The sequence below is a fragment of the Arachis stenosperma genome, chromosome 6 (genome assembly GCF_014773155.1).
Source record: "Arachis stenosperma cultivar V10309 chromosome 6, arast.V10309.gnm1.PFL2, whole genome shotgun sequence".
NCBI lineage: Eukaryota > Viridiplantae > Streptophyta > Magnoliopsida > Fabales > Fabaceae > Arachis > Arachis stenosperma.
This window is the reverse complement of record NC_080382.1, coordinates 113283641-113302319: the sequence shown is the minus strand read 5'-3', so window position 1 is coordinate 113302319 and position 18679 is coordinate 113283641. Positions and strand designations below refer to the sequence as shown.

General features: G+C 34.4%; 1 pseudogene; it reads right to left on the bottom strand.

Annotated features, from left to right (window-relative positions):
• Window positions 1-10809: 10809 nt before the first annotated feature.
• On the bottom strand, window positions 10810-18428 carry LOC130934421 (ATP-dependent Clp protease proteolytic subunit 5, chloroplastic-like; annotated as a pseudogene).
• Window positions 18429-18679: the final 251 nt, after the last annotated feature.

Sequence of the window (18679 nt, the reverse complement as noted above, 5' to 3'; positions counted from 1 at the left end):
AATGAATTCAGTCACTCAATTATTTTCTGTTTATCTATAACATTTCCGAGAAAAAAAATTATCTAAAACATCTTTCAACGCGTGGGCGGCTTATGCAAAGTTACTTGCAGTAAGAAAAACCAGACCGTACTGTTCACTTTATGCTAAATTTTCAAAGCATGAACAAAAAACATCAGAGAAAGAAAATACTATTTTGAAGCCAAAAGATCCTTCACCACATCTGGAGCCAAAAAAAGGGTCAACTTTACCATCAAACTTCAATATTCATGTGTTAAAAAATGCCAAATAACATCATTTTGCAGCATAAGGGTCAAGCATATCATCATATCCAATATCTTCGGGTCATAGGGACTAAGATACTTCGCCACAATTCAATTTCATAGTGCCACGCATCATTGTATCCGATAATTTTGGGTCGGGTAATAGCGACTAAGATCCTTCGCCACAATTCAATTTCATAAGATCACGCATCATTGTATCCGATTTTTCTGGGTCATAGGGACTATGATCCTTCATCACAATTCAATTTCATAGGACCACACATCATTGTATCCGATTTTCTCGAGTCACAGGGACTAAGATACTTTGCCACAATTCAATTTTGTAGGGCCACATATATCATCATATCCAATCGCGTCATAAGGACTAAAATCCTTCATCATAATGATTTTAACTGGTCATAAGGACTAAAATTCTTCATCACAATTCATAAGGCTGCATATATCGTTACATTTCAATAACATTGGACAGAAAAAGCCAACTATATTACCCTTCCACACGTTTTAGTTTTCTAGGATCATAAGCACCATGGACATTATCACACAATTTTACCATCAATAAATCATTACACAACTTTTTCAAGGGACAACATGTTTTTTGATCCACATAGTAAAAAAATTCAACGCAAAAGAACTGAAACAATTCTGCAACTAACTTTGCTACGCTGTAAAAGTCAATCATATATCATTCTGTGACAAATTCTTTTCCCAAAAGGCTCAAACATACATTGTGCAAGGTAAAATTGAAATAAATTCAAAATCCAGACTCACGTCCAAACCATAAAAATAGGAGAGAAAACTGTGCATCCCAGAACTATCAAATTGCAAATCTCAATTGTCCTAATTCAATCACAGAAAAATAGTTGGGGAAATAAAAAAACCAACTTTTCCAAAACTAATTCATTCCCAAGATAATCAAAAAGTAACAAAATAATAAAAAAGAAAACCCTTCTTTTCTCGCACAAAAAAAGCCATCTTTATAATGAACTCCGACGTTAAGCACCAAAATGCAAAAGATTTTTTGGGTTTTGGGGGGGTGATGGGGAATCTTTATAAAGTGAACCAACTAAAAAAGGGGGAATCATCTACATTACCGAACCAACTAAATCTTTAATGAAGTTTCTTCTCCCACCATTGTTGATTCATATATTCTTTAAAACCCTAATCAAGCAGATTTTGCAAAAGCACCAACAATTACCCTCGCATTCACCGTCGAAATTTTGTTGAACCAAGCCTCCGAAATTCACCCACAGTAGAGCCTCAATCCCATTACTCAGTTCCCATTATTCGAAGTTATAGCAGAGAAAGAAAGAACCCAGCAACTGGAAAGAAAAAGGAAAAATAAAGAGCAGCGGTACCACAGATACCAAATTTAAGAGGAACAATAACCGCTTATTGAGAAATCACAACCAGCGTAGCAAACGAAGTTGAATGAGGAAGCACTCTAGTTTTTAATAAATGAGGATCTAAAAAGGCTTAGGATCATCACAGATGAAGTCACGTTTCTGTATATCTATTAAGTCAGCGGCTTTATCTGATAGTTCTATACCTTCTGTGAGTCCACTAGAAAAGAATGTTTTTAAGAAGGATGACTAAGGGAACGGAGTTTAGCTCATGATGCCTTTTGTGAAACTTGTTAGTTTAAATTTGAAATTAACTTAAAAAATGTGATGTTAAATTCATATTTATTTTTTCTCCTCACTTTTCTAATTAGAACTCCTACGTATTATTGTACTTTTGTTGCAATCCTTTATTTTTCATAGCATTTTGGTTCTGGCACATCATAACCTGGTCTATGCTATTGTAGCTTGTTGTTTGTCTTGCATTTAAAAATTAACAAAATTAATTGCCTGCCAAAACATGATTTGAGACCAATTTCTTTAGTGATGTACAGCTTGCTGAGACAATAAAAAATCAACTCAAACAGCCCAAGCTTCCTTATTTAACATTCATTACCTATCCCTAGAATTAATAACATAATATCTAAATCAATAATCACTTAAATCAGTAATCAATAATATCAATCAGTAAATCAATAAAGGGAATTATCAAATGTCTCTCCCGCAAATAGAGAACAAAATCATTAAAGCATCAATCATCCCTCACAAATAGAAAAATAAAAGAAAAATTAAGAAAAATAAATAAATAGCTTACCAGACAAGGACCTTTCCGGCATAGAACAGGAGCACCTCACCGCCGTCCGCCGCAGACCTGAGAGAGGAGACACGAGCGCGCCTTGCCACCTTCGCAGCTATAAGGGAGAGAGAGCCAGGGACGCGAGGGAGGGCTGTGAAAGAGGGAGACGCCTTCGCCTTGCTGCCTTGTCACCGCCGGTGCTTTCTGGACTCTCGGTTGCGCTACGAGAGCGAAAGCTATGAGAGGGAGAGCCGAGTCGTCGTCACCACCGGTGATTCCGGTGCTTTCTGGGCTCTTGGTTGGACTTCGATCCCAGTTTTGAGGGAGAGAGACGTGAGGGAGACGCCGCTGTCTCCGCCGGTGAGAGGGAGAAGCCGCCGCTGCGTCTGCAGTGCACTGCTGCGAGAGAGAGGGAATGCGAGAGACGAGAGTGAAGAGGGAGGCTGTGTGTTTGAAACCTTAATCCCGATGCCGTAAAAATCACTGATGAGGTCTAAAAAAACAGGGAGTTCGGGAGTTGGGGAAGAGCTTAGGTGCCGAAAAAGATAAGGTTCTGCACGATTCTCACAACATGGACTCCAAAAATATGGTTCTAACAAAAACAAGCAGTACATATTTAGGGTTTTGAAGTAGTATAGATAGCTTGGGAAGGGAAAAAATAAAAAAAAAGTTTTGATTGAAGAAAAGAAAGCGAAGCAGAACCCGATTGGAAGTAGAACGCAATCAGAGACGAGATCGGAAAGCAGGGAACCAAGGTTGTGCCATCAAGGAACACAGGCAACGAAGAAGATAAGAATCGACATGGTGCCAACGAGGAACACACGCGATGATGAATCACGGAAGTGAGCAAAGGAAGTGAAGTGGGCTTCGATTCTGGCAACTGAGGAGAGGCAGTGAGGTAACCGACGATTCCAACGACGCCAACAACACAACACAGATGATGGGCAGTAATGGTCGGTGACCGTGAAGAGAAGGAGTAAGGCAGTGAGGGGGAGCGCCGATTAGGAGGGGAAAGGAAAATAGGGTTATAACTGATTAGGTTATAATTATTTACATTTTTATTTGTATTTTTAGATCTATGGATATTTACCTAAAATTCAAAACTCGATTCTATTAGTGTAAAAATCAGATCTGATCCGATAATTTTGCGGATCGAATCTACGGATATTGAATCCAATCTATAAAATTTGCATTTTAATATCCCCCATCTAACTAGGAGGCCAAGGTATTTTTCTAAAGGTGAATTATATGGTAAAATTTTTTTTATATGGAAAAAAAGGATTGAAAAAACTAGGACCTATATTTTAAACATCAATAAAATAATCAAAAATAGCTATAAAAAGAATTTATACTCTCTATATTCAACTTCAATTTCTATAGTAGAGTGTTCCTTTCTCAAATTTTCTTAGGTGAAAAACTCTAGGATATCCCTAATAGTCACTCTAGTTTAGATAGAAATTTGGATTCCAAAAGATTCAGACTTTTCCAAATTTATGACTTGTTCTAAATCTATGGTGTAGATATTGAGAATTCGTAGAAGAAGATAAATGTCATCTTTCACATCTAAAATAATACAGTTTACACTAGAAGCAATGGGAGCAAATTTGACTCACAAAATAAGATTAGAGACCCGGATTCTAATTATAATTTCCATGAACAAAAATAAGCTAACAATACCAACTATACAAGTTTGATTAACATCTCCAACACAATTAGTGTAATTGGTTCCCTCGAAAGCGGGTAGCCTGCTAGTGCTATAGAATAACTGAAATTTGAATAAGATCTACTGCATATACTTGAATTCCTATTGGGTTTAACATAAGCTAAAAGTGTTTCAAAAACTTGTCATAGTTTTCTCATTCTACTAACTCCTTTCCTCCTCTCTAAAAATAATACAAGGAAGAAACATAATAGAGAATCTTAATAACAAAAGAAAGTGTCTCCGGTACAAAATTTGCCTCAACTAATTTATGTCTCTATTAGCACAATTTATTCACCACTTAATTGAGAACTCAAGTTTAGAAATGCATCCTCACTGCATGGAATTGTGAGACCTCTATTTGGATGATCATAACTGAATTCTTCCTTGTTGCTCCACACAAAACACAATATATTTGTAAGAGGAGATGCAAAATGATTTGTGTTGTTTGAGAACACATATTGCATATAGTTACTAAGGGCTTCCTTTAAGCAATTTCCTTGAGAAAAAATATTTGATAAGATGGGTCAACCGTACCAAGTACAAGGGATCACAAGAAATCACATGTTATTGACAGAAATCTTTATTAATGCCCAAGGGAAACCTAGTTCTTGCTCTTGCAATGTACTGTATATCTCTTCCGTTAGTTGGTACACACACTGTAAACATCTCACATGTCTTAGGTACCGATAATGAAATCAATAAATGATGATCAAGATTCAGAATCTTTTCTATCGATTTCTCAAACAAAGTATTGTAAAGTACAAGAGTGAGCCAAAATTAGGTACATGATACGGAGCCAATAATATGATCTTCACCTTTCAAGGGCAACATAATGTGGAACTCTCAAACTATGGGAAACATGATGCAACATTAGACATAGTTTGCATAGATGTGTTTATGTTATTTCAAATTTATCTAACAGATATATACTAGTTGGCTGTTACACCTTACCATTGAGTTGCGTGAACTAACATGTAGGAGGCTATGATTATGATCTATTATTGGCCATTGTTTGAGAAGGTGGGGTATGCACTTAGCACTCTAAAACAGCATCATGTGATTTCATATGCATGACCTCATCTTTTAACCCCCTTCAACAATCATTTCTCTTGCCTTCATAAACAACACAAACACAACTCACTGGCAATCTGAAGATCAATACTTGAACACGTTCTTCTTAAGCACTAGAGCTTTCGATTGCTCTTTCCATTCCCAACATACACAAGAAAAATGGGTTTCTGCTTTCCAGTCATCGAAAAGGTATCCTTCTCAGCTAAGCAAGCAATTTCAGAATCCGTCGGAGCCCAATGGGTTATCCTGCAGTGTATGTCGGAGATAATCAAAAGCCTTACGTGATCCCCATTTCATATTTGAACCAACCTCCATTCCAAGAGTTGAATGAAGTTGAGGAAGAGTTTGGATATGATCATCCCATGGGAGGTCTTACAATTCCCCTTGAGTTGAGATTGATGAAGAATCTCAAAATGAGATTGATTAACATAGATTGGCATACCTGTTGAAATAGATTAGTATAGAGAATTAGAATGACAAATTCAAAGAGTTTGTGTTCTTTTTTTTTTGTGCAACACAAATTGACAATGAATTCAATCACTCATATCTATAACATCTTTCAATTCTCGAAGAAAGTAGCAGCCTATACATGCAAATTTACTTGCATGAGAAAAACTAGATTTGACCGTGCTAATAAATTTCAAGCATGAACACAGCACATCAGAGAAAGAAAATTCTACTGTGGAACCAGGAGATCCTTCACCATTTCAACTTTATATCGTCAACTATACCATCAAACTTCAATATTTTAGAGTAAAAAATACCAGATGACATCATTTCACAACGTAAGTGTCAAGCATACCATCATATCCAATTTTATCGACTCATAGGGACTAATATCCTTCATCACAATTCAATTTCTTAGGGCCACATATATTATTACATCTCAATATTGTTGGATAGAAAAATCCAGCTATATCATACATAATCACAATTTGATTTTGTAAAATCATGTAGCTCAAACATATTACTCTGCCACATTTCATTTTTCTAGGCTCACAAGAATAATGAACATGATCCCACAATTTTACGATCAAAACAAATCATTGCACAACTTTTTTCAAAGGACAAAATTTTAATTTGATCCACTAGTAAGTGAACAAAAAAAATCATCACAAAAGAATTGAAATGACTCTACAACTAAGTTGTCATGTTGTAAAAGTCCAACACAAATTGATCATGAATTCAATCACTCAATTATTTTCTGTTTAACATCTTTCAATTCTTGAGCAGCTTATATATGCAAAGTTACTTGTAGTGAGAAAAGCCAGATTCCATTGTTCAATGTTCTAATAAATATAAATTTCAAAACATGAACAAGGAAAGAAAACTCTATTTTCGTGCCAAGAGATCCCTCATTGCATTTCAACCACATTGGGGCCAAAAGATCCTCAAAAATATTTCAATATCATAAGGTCAATTATACCATCAAACTTCAATGTTAATGGGCTAAAAAGCTGAATAACATCATTTCGCAATGACACAATGGTCAAGCATATCATCATATCCGATTTTTTCGGGTCATAAGGACCCCTTCATCACAATTTCAAAGTAGGGTCACACATCATTGTATCCGATTTAATCAGATCACAGGGACTGAAATCCTTCATCACAATTCAACTTCATAACGCCACACATATCACCATATATGTACTAAGATCCTTCTTCACAATCCAATCTCACAAGGCCACATATATCATCGTTCCAACTTTATCGGGTCATAGGGACTAAGATCCTTCATCACAATCCATAGGGCCACATATGTTATTACATTTTAATATGATTGGACAGAAAATGCCAGCTAAATTACCCTTCCACACATTTCAGTTTTCTAGGATCACAAGCATCATCAACATTATTGCACAATTTTACCATCAACAAATCATTACACAACTTTTTCAAGGGACATGTTATTTGATTCACATAGTAAAAAAAATATCACAAAATAATTGAAACAATTCTGCAACTAAGTTTGTCATGCAGTAAAAGTCAATCATATACATTCTGCGACAAATTCTTTTCGCAAAAGGCTCAAACATACATTGTGCAAGGTAGAATTGAAATAAATTCAAACTCTAGAGTCACATCCAAATCATAAAAATAACAGAGAAAATAGTCCATCCCCAAAACTATCAAATAGCAAAACTCAATTGTCCTTAATAACAGAAAAATATTTGGGGAAATAAAGAAAAACCAACTCATTCCCAACATAATAAAATAAAATAACACCAATAATCGAAAACAAACCTTTTTCTTTTTTTGGACATGAATATATTCCATAAGAGCAATGAATTGCACACAAAAATTTTGTTAAACACAAATTAACAATGAATTCAGTCACTCAATTATTTTCTGTTTATCTATAACATCTTTCAACGCGTGAAAAACTTATGCGAAGTTACTTGCAGTAAGAAAAACCAGATGTTACTGTTCACTGTTATGATAAATTTTAAAGTATAAACAAAAAACATCAGAGAAAGAAAACACTTGGAGCCAAAAGATCCCTCACCACATTTGGAGCCAAAAAACCCTTCACCAAATTTTAAGGTCATAAGGTCAAGTTTACCATCAAACTTCAAAATTCATGGGTTAAAAAATGCCAAATAACATCATTTTGCAACATAAGGGTCAAACATATCATCATATCCAATATCTTCGGGTCATAGAGACTAAGATACTTTGCCACAATTCAATTTCATAGGGCCACGCATCATTGTATCCGATATTTTTGGGTCGGGTCATAGCAACTAAGATCCTTCACCACAATTCAATTTCACAGGGTCACGCATCATTGTATCCGATTTTTTCGAGTCATAGGGACTATGATCCTTCATCACAATTCAATTTCATAGGATCACGCATCATTGTATCCGATTTTCTTGAGTCACAGGGACTAAGATACTTTGCCACAATTCAATTTTGTAGGGCCACATATATCATCTTATCCAATTCTATCGCGTCATAAGGACTAAAATTCTTCATCACAATGATTTTAACCGGTCATAAGGACTAAAATCCTTCATCACAATTCATAAGGCTGCATATATCATTACATTTCAATAACATTGGACAGAAAAAGCCAACTATATTACCCTTCCACACGTTTCAGTTTTCTAGGATCATAAGCACCATGTACATTATCACACAATTTTACCATCAATAAATCATTACACAACTTTTTCAAGGGACAACACATTATTTGATCCACATAGTAAAGAAATTCATCGCAAAAGAACTGAAACAATTCTGCAACTAATTTTGCTACGCTGTGAAAGTCAATCATATATCATTCTACGACAAATTCTTTACCCAAAAGGCTCAAACATACATTGTGCAAGGTAGAATTGAAATAAATTCAAAGTCTAGAGTCACATCCAAATCATAAAAACATGAGAGAAAACTGTGCATCCCAGAATTATCAAATGGCAAATCTCAATTGTCTGTAATTCAATCACAGAAAAATAGTTGGAGAAATAAAGAAAAACCAACTTTTTCCAAAACCAATTCATTCCCAAGATAATCAAAAAGTAACAAAGTAATAAGAAAGCAAACCCTTCTTTTCTCGCACAAAAAAAAGCCATCTTTATAATGAACTCCGACGTTAAGCACCAAAATGCAAAAGAATTTTTGGTTTTTTTTTTTTTTGGGTGGGGGGGGTGGGGAATCTTTATAAAGAGAACCAACTAAAAAAGGGGGAATCATCCCCATTACCGAAACGTGCAGATAATGAAGTTTCTTCTCCCACCATTGTTGATTCATACATTCTTCAAAACCCTAATCAAGCAGATTTTGCAAAAGCACCAACAATTCCCCTCGCATTCACCGTTGAAATTTTGTTGAACCGAGCCTCCGAAATTCACCAACAGTAGAGTCTCGATCCCATTACTCCGTTCCCATTATTCAAAGTTATAGCAGAGAAAGAAAGAACCCAGCAATTGGAAAGAAGAAGGAAAAATAAAGAACAGCAGTACCACAGAATACCAAGTTTAAGAGGAACAATAACCGTTTATTGAGAAATCACAACCAGCGTAGCAAATGAAGTTGAAAAAAGAGTTTCGCATTCTTAAGCGTAAAACAATTATATATTTATATGTGGGACAACCTCTAAAAATAAAAAATATAAAATACACTTAGAAAAAAATTAATGGGATCAAGAATAAAATTAAAAAACTAATTGAATTTTAGATTGTATTTTGTACTTTATTTAATTTGTGTGTTGTCGTTTACATAGTTTGTATTTTGTACTTTATGTAGTTTGTGTATCAACACTTTAATTAGTTTTTTGGAATTTAAATTTATCTACCATCGTCTATTAACCAAGCTATGTTAATATAGTACTTATTTCCAAGTTTACTTGAATAAAGAACGTTGATTAATAATTTAGACTTTGCATTCAATTTGTAAAAACAAAATAAACCACACAAATAAAATAATAAAGCTATAGAAATACACGATACAATTACAATAAACGAAATACATGAAAGACATGACACAGCTAGTTATTCTTTGTGAATTGATTAGAACAGCCTCTTCGAGTATGGCCGGTTTGCCTGAGTAGCCCACACCATTTTTTTTGGCATTCATCTTCGTCCATTTCATTACGAAATTTCGTAAATATTGGTTTGCCGATTGTTTTTTTATGGATAGCGGGATTATGACGCAACTGTGTCCTTGCAGGTAGCCCCACTCGCCGACACATAGGCCGAACGTACCGCTCCAGCAGCTCACATCCAGGTCCAGATCTTCTCATCCTTTTGCTCTAACATTTATCTTACCGATCCATCAAACACCTGAGCAACCGAACAAGTTGAATGAATGTAAGTTCATCCTCTGTTTAGTGATTTTGTAACATTATATGTTTCTTCTTCTTTTTTATTTGATTTTTTCTTATTTTTATTCTTATTAAGAGAGTGAAACAAAAAGAATCATGAGAAGGTAAAATAAGAAAAAAAGATAAATAAAAAAAGATGATGATGATGATAATATAAAAGGAGAAAGAGTTCTGAGTTATCATCAAGTAATTTTGGTGCTTTATAGATTTAAATAAGGTATACTTTTGAAAAAAAAAAGAAAAGGAGAAGAAGAAATTTAAATGAAAAATGAGGAAGAGGAGAAGGAGATGGTGGTGGTGATGGTGACAACAACCATGATAACAAAAAAGAAAGAGACGCGCGTTAATTTAAAACCTTTAATAACAACTTAGTATTTTATTTAGTTGTAGAATTTTTTTTCATAACTTTATATATCTTTTAACATAATTTAATTATTTCGATTAAACTACGATTGAATTGATTAAACCTTTAAACCAGTAAATCAATAACTAAAACAGTTACTGATTCGAATTTGATAACCTATTTGATTTTCAAAACCTTGCTTACCACACATGCAAGTAATTTTCTAATGATACCAGTCAGATACCTGATTTTCTCACATTATTATGTCTAATCAATATCAGTAGAACTTATGGCATAAATCAGCCATAAAATTGCAGGAAAATTAAATATAATTTAACGAGGATGAACCATACGAGGATTAAGAACGTATCAGATCATACACATGCAAGATAAAAAAGAAATAGAATTCCACCTAAAAGCTCCTGTCGTATAAACTACTCGAAAGGAAATAGTATCCACTTCTCATCTTTCTTTGGGTACAAGGTTACATAAATATCATCATCCGTTTTAAAAAATAATACAGTTTAACTCAACAAAAACCAGCTTTCTTGTATAAAACTGCTTTTTATGCCTAGGGGAATAAAGTGCAATAGTTTCAAACAGTAGCCCTATCTTTACCCTCTGCTGCAGCTTCTAATGGTTGAAGAGCTTTAAGAGGATTCATAATGACACCATCTATGAGTCCGTAATCTTTGGCTTCTTTTGCACTCATAAAAAAATCACGGTCTGTGTCCTGATTAATCCTCTCGAGACTTTGGCCGGTGTGATAGGAGAGATACCCATTAAGGTTTGCCTTGTGATGCAGCATTTCATTTGCCTGAGGATTATAAATCAAAATTAGTTTTGAGACAAGATCTGTGTGTAAATAAAAATTTGCAAAAATTCATCATATCTACTGCAGTGGAGTCGCAGGTGGTAGAAGTATCAAAAAATGAATGTAGTCATTCCATAGCAGATCCATTTTACAATATCAATTTAGATTTGCTCAAGTTCGTTTAGATACTATGGTTAGAAGAATTATGAATGGAGCAATTTGACTTAAATTGATATTGACTCTTAAGAAATAAAAAAATATGGTTAGAAGGATTATGCATGGAGTTAAAATTAAAATGATACCAACTCTCAGAATTTGATGACATATATGAGATAGATACATCAAGATATTCAGAATGAATAATAACAGTAATTTGGATATTTATTAGTAAGTGAAGGTTACTAGGTTATCTAGGAATTAACTATGATTCTGGTATTCATCTTGGTCTAGTTTCAGTTAACTCATGGGCTTTTGACAACTACCCCAACATAGCCTTTAATTTTCTATGAAAAAAAGGTATAGAAGTCATTATATTCATTGATGCAAACAAGAAGTTTATGCTATAATAAACAAGGTTTAATTTTGATACACTGAGGTTCTAATAAAAGATTTTTGCAGAGTCAACCAATCATCAGCTATTAGCATAACCATTCAAGAAGCAGGTGTAAGATTTAACAATATTTCCTAATATGATAAGACATGAATGGTAGAGGAAAATGGGTCCTATACCTGAATATCTATGTCAGTTTGCCCTCCTTGAGCACCACCAAGAGGTTGATGGATCATTATCCTTGAATTAGGCAAGCTGTATCTCTTTCCTTCAGAAGTGAGAAAGGAACATAACTTTAAAAAGAAGCATTTTTCAATTTTCACCAAAATAAAGGGGACTTGCACTCTCTCAAAGTTGCTTAAATGATATTACTCCTCTATCTTGAAAACATACACAGCCCACCCCTAACATATGAAAATATAAAGAACGAGCTCTCATGATAATTTTCTTCCTATTAACTCCCAGTATAATGACAATAACCAAATTGAACATCTTTCTCACATTTTGATAACAAATGTTCAAAGTCCCTACTATTGCCTTTGACATTAAGTCTTAGGTGAACCAAAAAAAATTATCCCCATGTTTGGTTCATAAATGTTTGCCACAATTAAGTGGTTTGTTTATATTAAAATAGATTGAGCAGTGTCACATTTACATCGCAAAGGGAAGGGAGTGTAAATTTCAAAATAAAAGGAATAAACACTATATTTTATATTACTCTTGAAAGAGGAAAGTGCAATATGGTGATTCAGAGTAGAATCATTACCTTTGGTTCCTGCACTAAGCAGAAAAGCTCCCATACTGCTCATGAAAAGATTTATGTAAGTATGAATGTAAGTTAAATATGTTATTCAAAAAAGAAAGAAACAAAAAGGTTTCAAGTAGGAATCATTCCCAGAGTACAATTGTCAACAGATTTTGGAATCATGGAACTATTCCGTGAACATATCATCACCAAATAATAGATACAACTTATTTCTCATGTTTATAATGGCATATACTTAAAATATAGATTCTGCCATGACTAGTGAGTAGTGACATTAAACAGGAAAAGGTGGGGACTTAAACCCAATTACCCAGACTCCCAGAGCATAAAACCCCAAGGTATGTAAGACATACGTTAAAAATAGAAATATTCCCTTAAGAATATTTCTCATGGACAAGAAGGTGAAGCTCTTGGGTTTTTGAGTTCAATATAAATATTCCCTTAAGAATATTTCTCGTGGACAAGAAAGAGAAGCTCTTGGGTTTGAGTTCAGAAGTACATATTTAGTATTGTTGTCAACAATCCTAACACTCAAAATGATGTAAGTGTAAGTTGTAACTCTCCTCCCATTCTACTTCTGCTATTTTATTTGGGAGTCAATCATATACTGGAAAAAGGCTATAGTCAAAACCATAACTACCAGTGGAATAAATTTTCTAAAATGAAATGGCAGCCTCCAATAGCTCTTACGACCCATACTGGGTGGCTACAACTTAAGTCTATGAGATCCTCGTAATATATTATTCGCCCTAATTAGTTTTACCATGATGAATATACTAATGATAGGGTGAATACAAAAAAAAGATGAAAACTAGCAAGAGGCCAAATGAAAAATGCAGATACGATATAATCATGTTCACAAAAAGAAATGCAATTTGCTAAAAATAGAAAAGATACAATGAAGGCAGGGTCTCATGATAATTAAAGGTTGATCATTGTAATCCTTGTTGTCATAACAGCCAAAGAAAAAAACAAGAGAAAAGATCAATCTCATAGTAGCATCTAAATGGTAAACAAGAAAACTGGAGTCTAGAGGTAACTTGAAAGATTAAATTAATAAAAATGACCTAGGGGACACATGAAACATTACCTAGCCGCTAGTCCAACGCAGACAGTGGATACATCAGGTCAAATATGCCTCATTGTATCAAATATAGCCATACCTTAGAAAAATAACAAGATGGTGTTGAGTTTCTGGGTGAGTCCATGTATTTGAACAACGAACATGATATAGTAAATATGTAATGCTGGATAAGAGTTACATGAAATTTTGATTACCAGCAGTAACTGATCCTCCTGGAGAGTTTACATACATGACAATATCCTGTACAACATACCCAAAATTAGCAGTGGATTAAGAGCAAGATTTTGAGTTTAACACGACCAAAAAGAACTAAAGATACAAAGACAACCTCAACCTCAATACAACCATTTTGGGTTCATACAACGTAAATATGAAGCCCCACTACAGTTCCCATGCATTCAATAGGATAAACCACAAGTCTTCAATGAATGAAAATTAAGAACAAACCTTGTTAGGATCAACAGCATCAAGGTAAAGGAGCTGGGCCACTATGATGTTTGCCATATCATCATCAACAGCTCCACCACAACGGATAATTCTCTACATACCAAAACATTATTAACAGCTTGAAAACTCACATAATGAGAAAACTCGGCATTATGCAACAAGGATTAAAATAAATTTCATACATATTGAAAAAGTTGACTTATGACACTCTGGAAACGCTCCTGCACCATGGGAGGTGGCCCTTGTCCCTGTGCATATGCAGGGAGATAAGGGGGAGATGGGACTTGCAAATCGTTCCTTCAATAAACAGTTAAAGCAAGTCAACAATATTAACGAGTAAAAAGTTAAAGCAAATAAGTAGATTAAAGCTACCTTATGGACCAAATATCCTGTCGCAAACTCTCAGGTGTCCAATATTCATCACCATACATTGCTTTCACAGGAGACCTTTTAGTAGCCTTTCTATTATCAGCTGATTTCTTTAATTTCCTACAAATCACAGCAAGGATTCACCCTTTTGATTGAACTAAATGTCCCAGAGAATAATTAACAAAGAGAGAGGACTAAAGTACAAATAATAGGTGCAAACTTAAACATTCCATGCGTTACCTAGCAAAATTCCAAATCCCCTGTATCCCTATATTCCCTACTCATTGAGGTATAGCCTATATGGTTCGTTTTCTACTTTTTTTTTCTTTTCAATTAAAATATTTAACTATTAACTGCAAAAATGCTCCAGTATTTTCACCTTGTTTCAGGGATATTCAAGTTTAATGTAAATAAGATGATGACAGCAACACAGTGAATAGAACGGACAAGTGACATTTTTTTATAACTATTAATACTAACATATAAATATAAGAGTAAAGTGACAATTAGATCCTCGAATGTATTGATCTTGGACTAATTAGTCCTTGAAGGAAAAAAAATACCAATTAAGTCCTCCAAGATAGCAAACGTGGACATATATGTCAATAGTGCAAAACGAAACGGAATTGTCCATGTATTGTTATTTACAGTGGTGCATGTCACATAAGTAGGAAAACAATGTAGTTTTGGACAGTGAAACATTATTATCTTTTGAGTTTTCATATATCATTTATCAACCACTTTCGATTTATCACAAATCCTATCAAAACAAGTGAAATTTCACTCCAAAAATTGTTATCTACATGACTATAGATAGACACATCAGAGTATTTAACCGTACATATAAGTATCACGTTAAGTTTTAGTTGATAAATTAATAGGTGAACATCATGTGTCCACCGTTTGCTATCGTGGAGGACCAAATTGAAAATTTTTTTTTCTTTAAAACTAAAGAGTCTGAAGTCAAAATCTTTAGGACCTAATTGTTACTTTCCTCTAAATATAAACATAACAACCAAAAGAAAAAAAAAACAAACAGAAAACAAGAAATTTTTCAAACTGGAACGGTGGAACCTGTTAACAAAGAAGAAGAGGGGGTACCCGACCTACTTCTAAATTGAATTATTCTTTTACAGCTAGGTATATATAATCCTAATTTATCTAAAATAAACAGATAAACAAAGCGCATAACAACAAATTAGAAACCTCGAAGTTGCAGATTACTAATCAAAATGCATACTTGACAACAAAATTCACATTGAGTCTTAAAAAACACAACGCTCAATAACAGAAAGAACACGCAATTGATGGTATAAAGGATATTAAATATGGATAAGTAAGAAAGGGGTAAAAGTGTAAATACCAGGAGAGGGAAGGGTTGGAGGAGAAGAAGGAAAGCGTGAAAGTGTGAGGAGAAGACGAGTGGGTGGAGGAAAGAGCGAGGGAGTTGAGCCTAAGAGAGGAAGTGGGAGTGAAAAGGTAGACAAGTGTGTGCCATCCTTATTTGAAGAAGAAGGTGTGTTCTGTTTAGTTTTGTTACATGGAGGAAGAGAGTAAAAGAGTCGAGAGTTAGGGCCTTGTTATCTGGACGGCGCACAGTGGAGAGAAGAAAAGATGTTTGGGGCCAGATTGTATGACAGACAGTGAAGTTGATTTGGGAGTTCCGAATATCTTTTCACCACTAAACTCGCCGTGTACGTACAAACTGTTTAAAAAGGGACCTTTCAAAATAATAATAATAATAATAATAATTAATTATTAAATTTTATTATCTTAGTTTAAAAATATTAAATATCTTGTTTTTGTTGTAAAATAAATAAGAAAGATAAAATAAATATAAAATAAAGAAGCATAAATAGATAATTCTAATAGTAATATTTACTAATTACTATCTCACTATGATAATAGAAGTAATTTATATTTTTACTAATATTATATATATATGTTGGAAAATAAAAGAACAAGACACACACTCATCAAGAATATAAAATAAAAAGGAATGTATTGAATGTATGTGTATTGTTGTTTATGAAATAATTACATATGTATTTATACTTTTTTTATGTGTAAACTTAATACATTCTAATAAACAAATGGTTTAAATTAAAACAAAATATAGACAACTTATTTAAATTAGGGGTGTGCATGAGTCGGGTTTAATGTGATCCAGACCCGGCCCAAAATATATACCGGGTCTATTTGTCAGGCCCGAACCCATTCCTAGACCCGATAAAATCTATACACTTTCGGGCCACGATTATACCGGGTGAAAACCGGGCCGTTAACATTATATTACCTTAATACCTTCTTGTAAGTTAGCATGTGAAAATATCCAAATTTTCAAAACTCCAACTATTATTTGACATGGTAAAATTCACTTAGAAAAATATAACAAGAACTAACTATTCTCTAAAATTAAAGCATAACCATAATTAATACTAATATTATCTAATAACACCCAAGTCACAAAATATTTAAATCAATACAAATAACACAGTATTATGCATTAGTCTAAAGTCTTATGTATTTTAAACATAAAACATTAACTTATAGTCTTATAATGACTAATAACAAAATATTAAGGTTTACAATACTTAAATTTCACATAAGAATAGCTATCATTCATCACTAATAACACAAAATATTAATTGTATATGATGACTGGGCCACCGGGTCGAGTTCGGGTGACCCGAATCATGGCCCGGACCCAACCTGAAATAATGACCAAGTCTATTTTTGAGACCCTTATCCGGCCCTAAATCCGGTAAAATCACACCAAATTAGCCCCTAAAGTGTTCGGGACCGGGCCGAGTCTTCGGGCCGGACCAGGCCATGCACACCCCTAATTCAAACTGTGATTTCTATTCATTCTTAAATTCTAACCATCAATTTTATTTTTAACATTCTTCCTTAAACTTGATAATTTTCAGACTCCAATCATAATCCTTAACTTTTGAAAAGCATCATATTTCAGAGGTTTTGTGAAAATGTCAACAACTTGATCAAGTGATTTCACATACTCAACCTCCACATGCATGTTCTCAATACATTGCCGAATGAAATGATACTTTATTTCTATGTGCTTGCTTCTGTCGTGAAACACTGGATTCTTTGCTAGGAAAATTGCTGACTTATTGTCCATCATGATCTTGGTGGATTTAGTTTGCTCAAAATGAAGTTTCTTTAGTAGTATCTTCAACCAAATTGCATGACATGCACAGACAGTAGCAGCAACATATTCAGCTTCACAAGTTGAAAGAGTGACTATATGTTGTGTTCCGTTCTGAACGCGCCGAGGTCTGTAGCTTCCAGCCGAGCACCTGGATCCTTGATCAAGTTATACGTCGTCCAGGCACAGATATGTGGTTTTTAACCTCGACCTTCTGAAACACGGCGGCGGGAGCACCTGCACAAAGCACTCCGACGCTCAAGTAAGTATGTGAGTTACGAAGGATGATAATAATAATATTAGAGTGGGTAAAGTGACCTGAGCCTTTACGAGCTAGGGGATTAGTTTTATAGACGTTGTGCGTTAGTGGACCTTGCGGGTTCTGATTTTTCTGGTGAGTATAGTTATCAGTATCTTTAACTTGTATAGAGTCATGTTTGAGTAGTGTAGTCTGTTTGAGGATAACCTTTTCAGAAGATAACGTTGCCCTTATGATTAGTGACATGTGCTATTTTGTTTGTTTTTCGTTATTTGAGGTCGGTTCGTGAATGCGTTTGGTTGCCGATTATTATGGGGTACACGTCATAGCCCCCAAGGTCGTCTAGTGTTTTGTATAGAACAGTAGACGAGCTTTGATGATATTTTTGACTTTCATACGTGGCCAAATGTTGTTTTGTTGAGAAAAGAAAAAATTTGAAAAAGCGTTGAATGGTTTTACCTTCGTGTCTTCGTAAGTCGTGTCGTCTTTATTGTGTTTTACTGCCTCTTGGGTTTTCCACGTTTCTTAGTGGGCGTGAATTAACTTACCCACTACGATAGTGGGCTTGCAATAATAGTTATCTTCTTTGTTTTGGAAATTACGCTTCATTGCTTTCTCTTCTCACCGTTTTATTCTCGCTATGTCTTCGAAAGGTTAATGTTTCTTCTATTTTCTTTTACTGCTGTTGTTCATTTCCTTTTCATGGCGGGTGAAAAGTTAAAAGAGAAATTGAAAGCTGTTGAGGTTAGGGAAGATGATCCGTATCACTGGGTCCATGATAACGTTAGAACTCGTTCTTCTTCTTTTATCAGTGTCGAGTCCCTTTCTGAGTTGAAAGGTTTGGATTTTGTTAGGGGTGG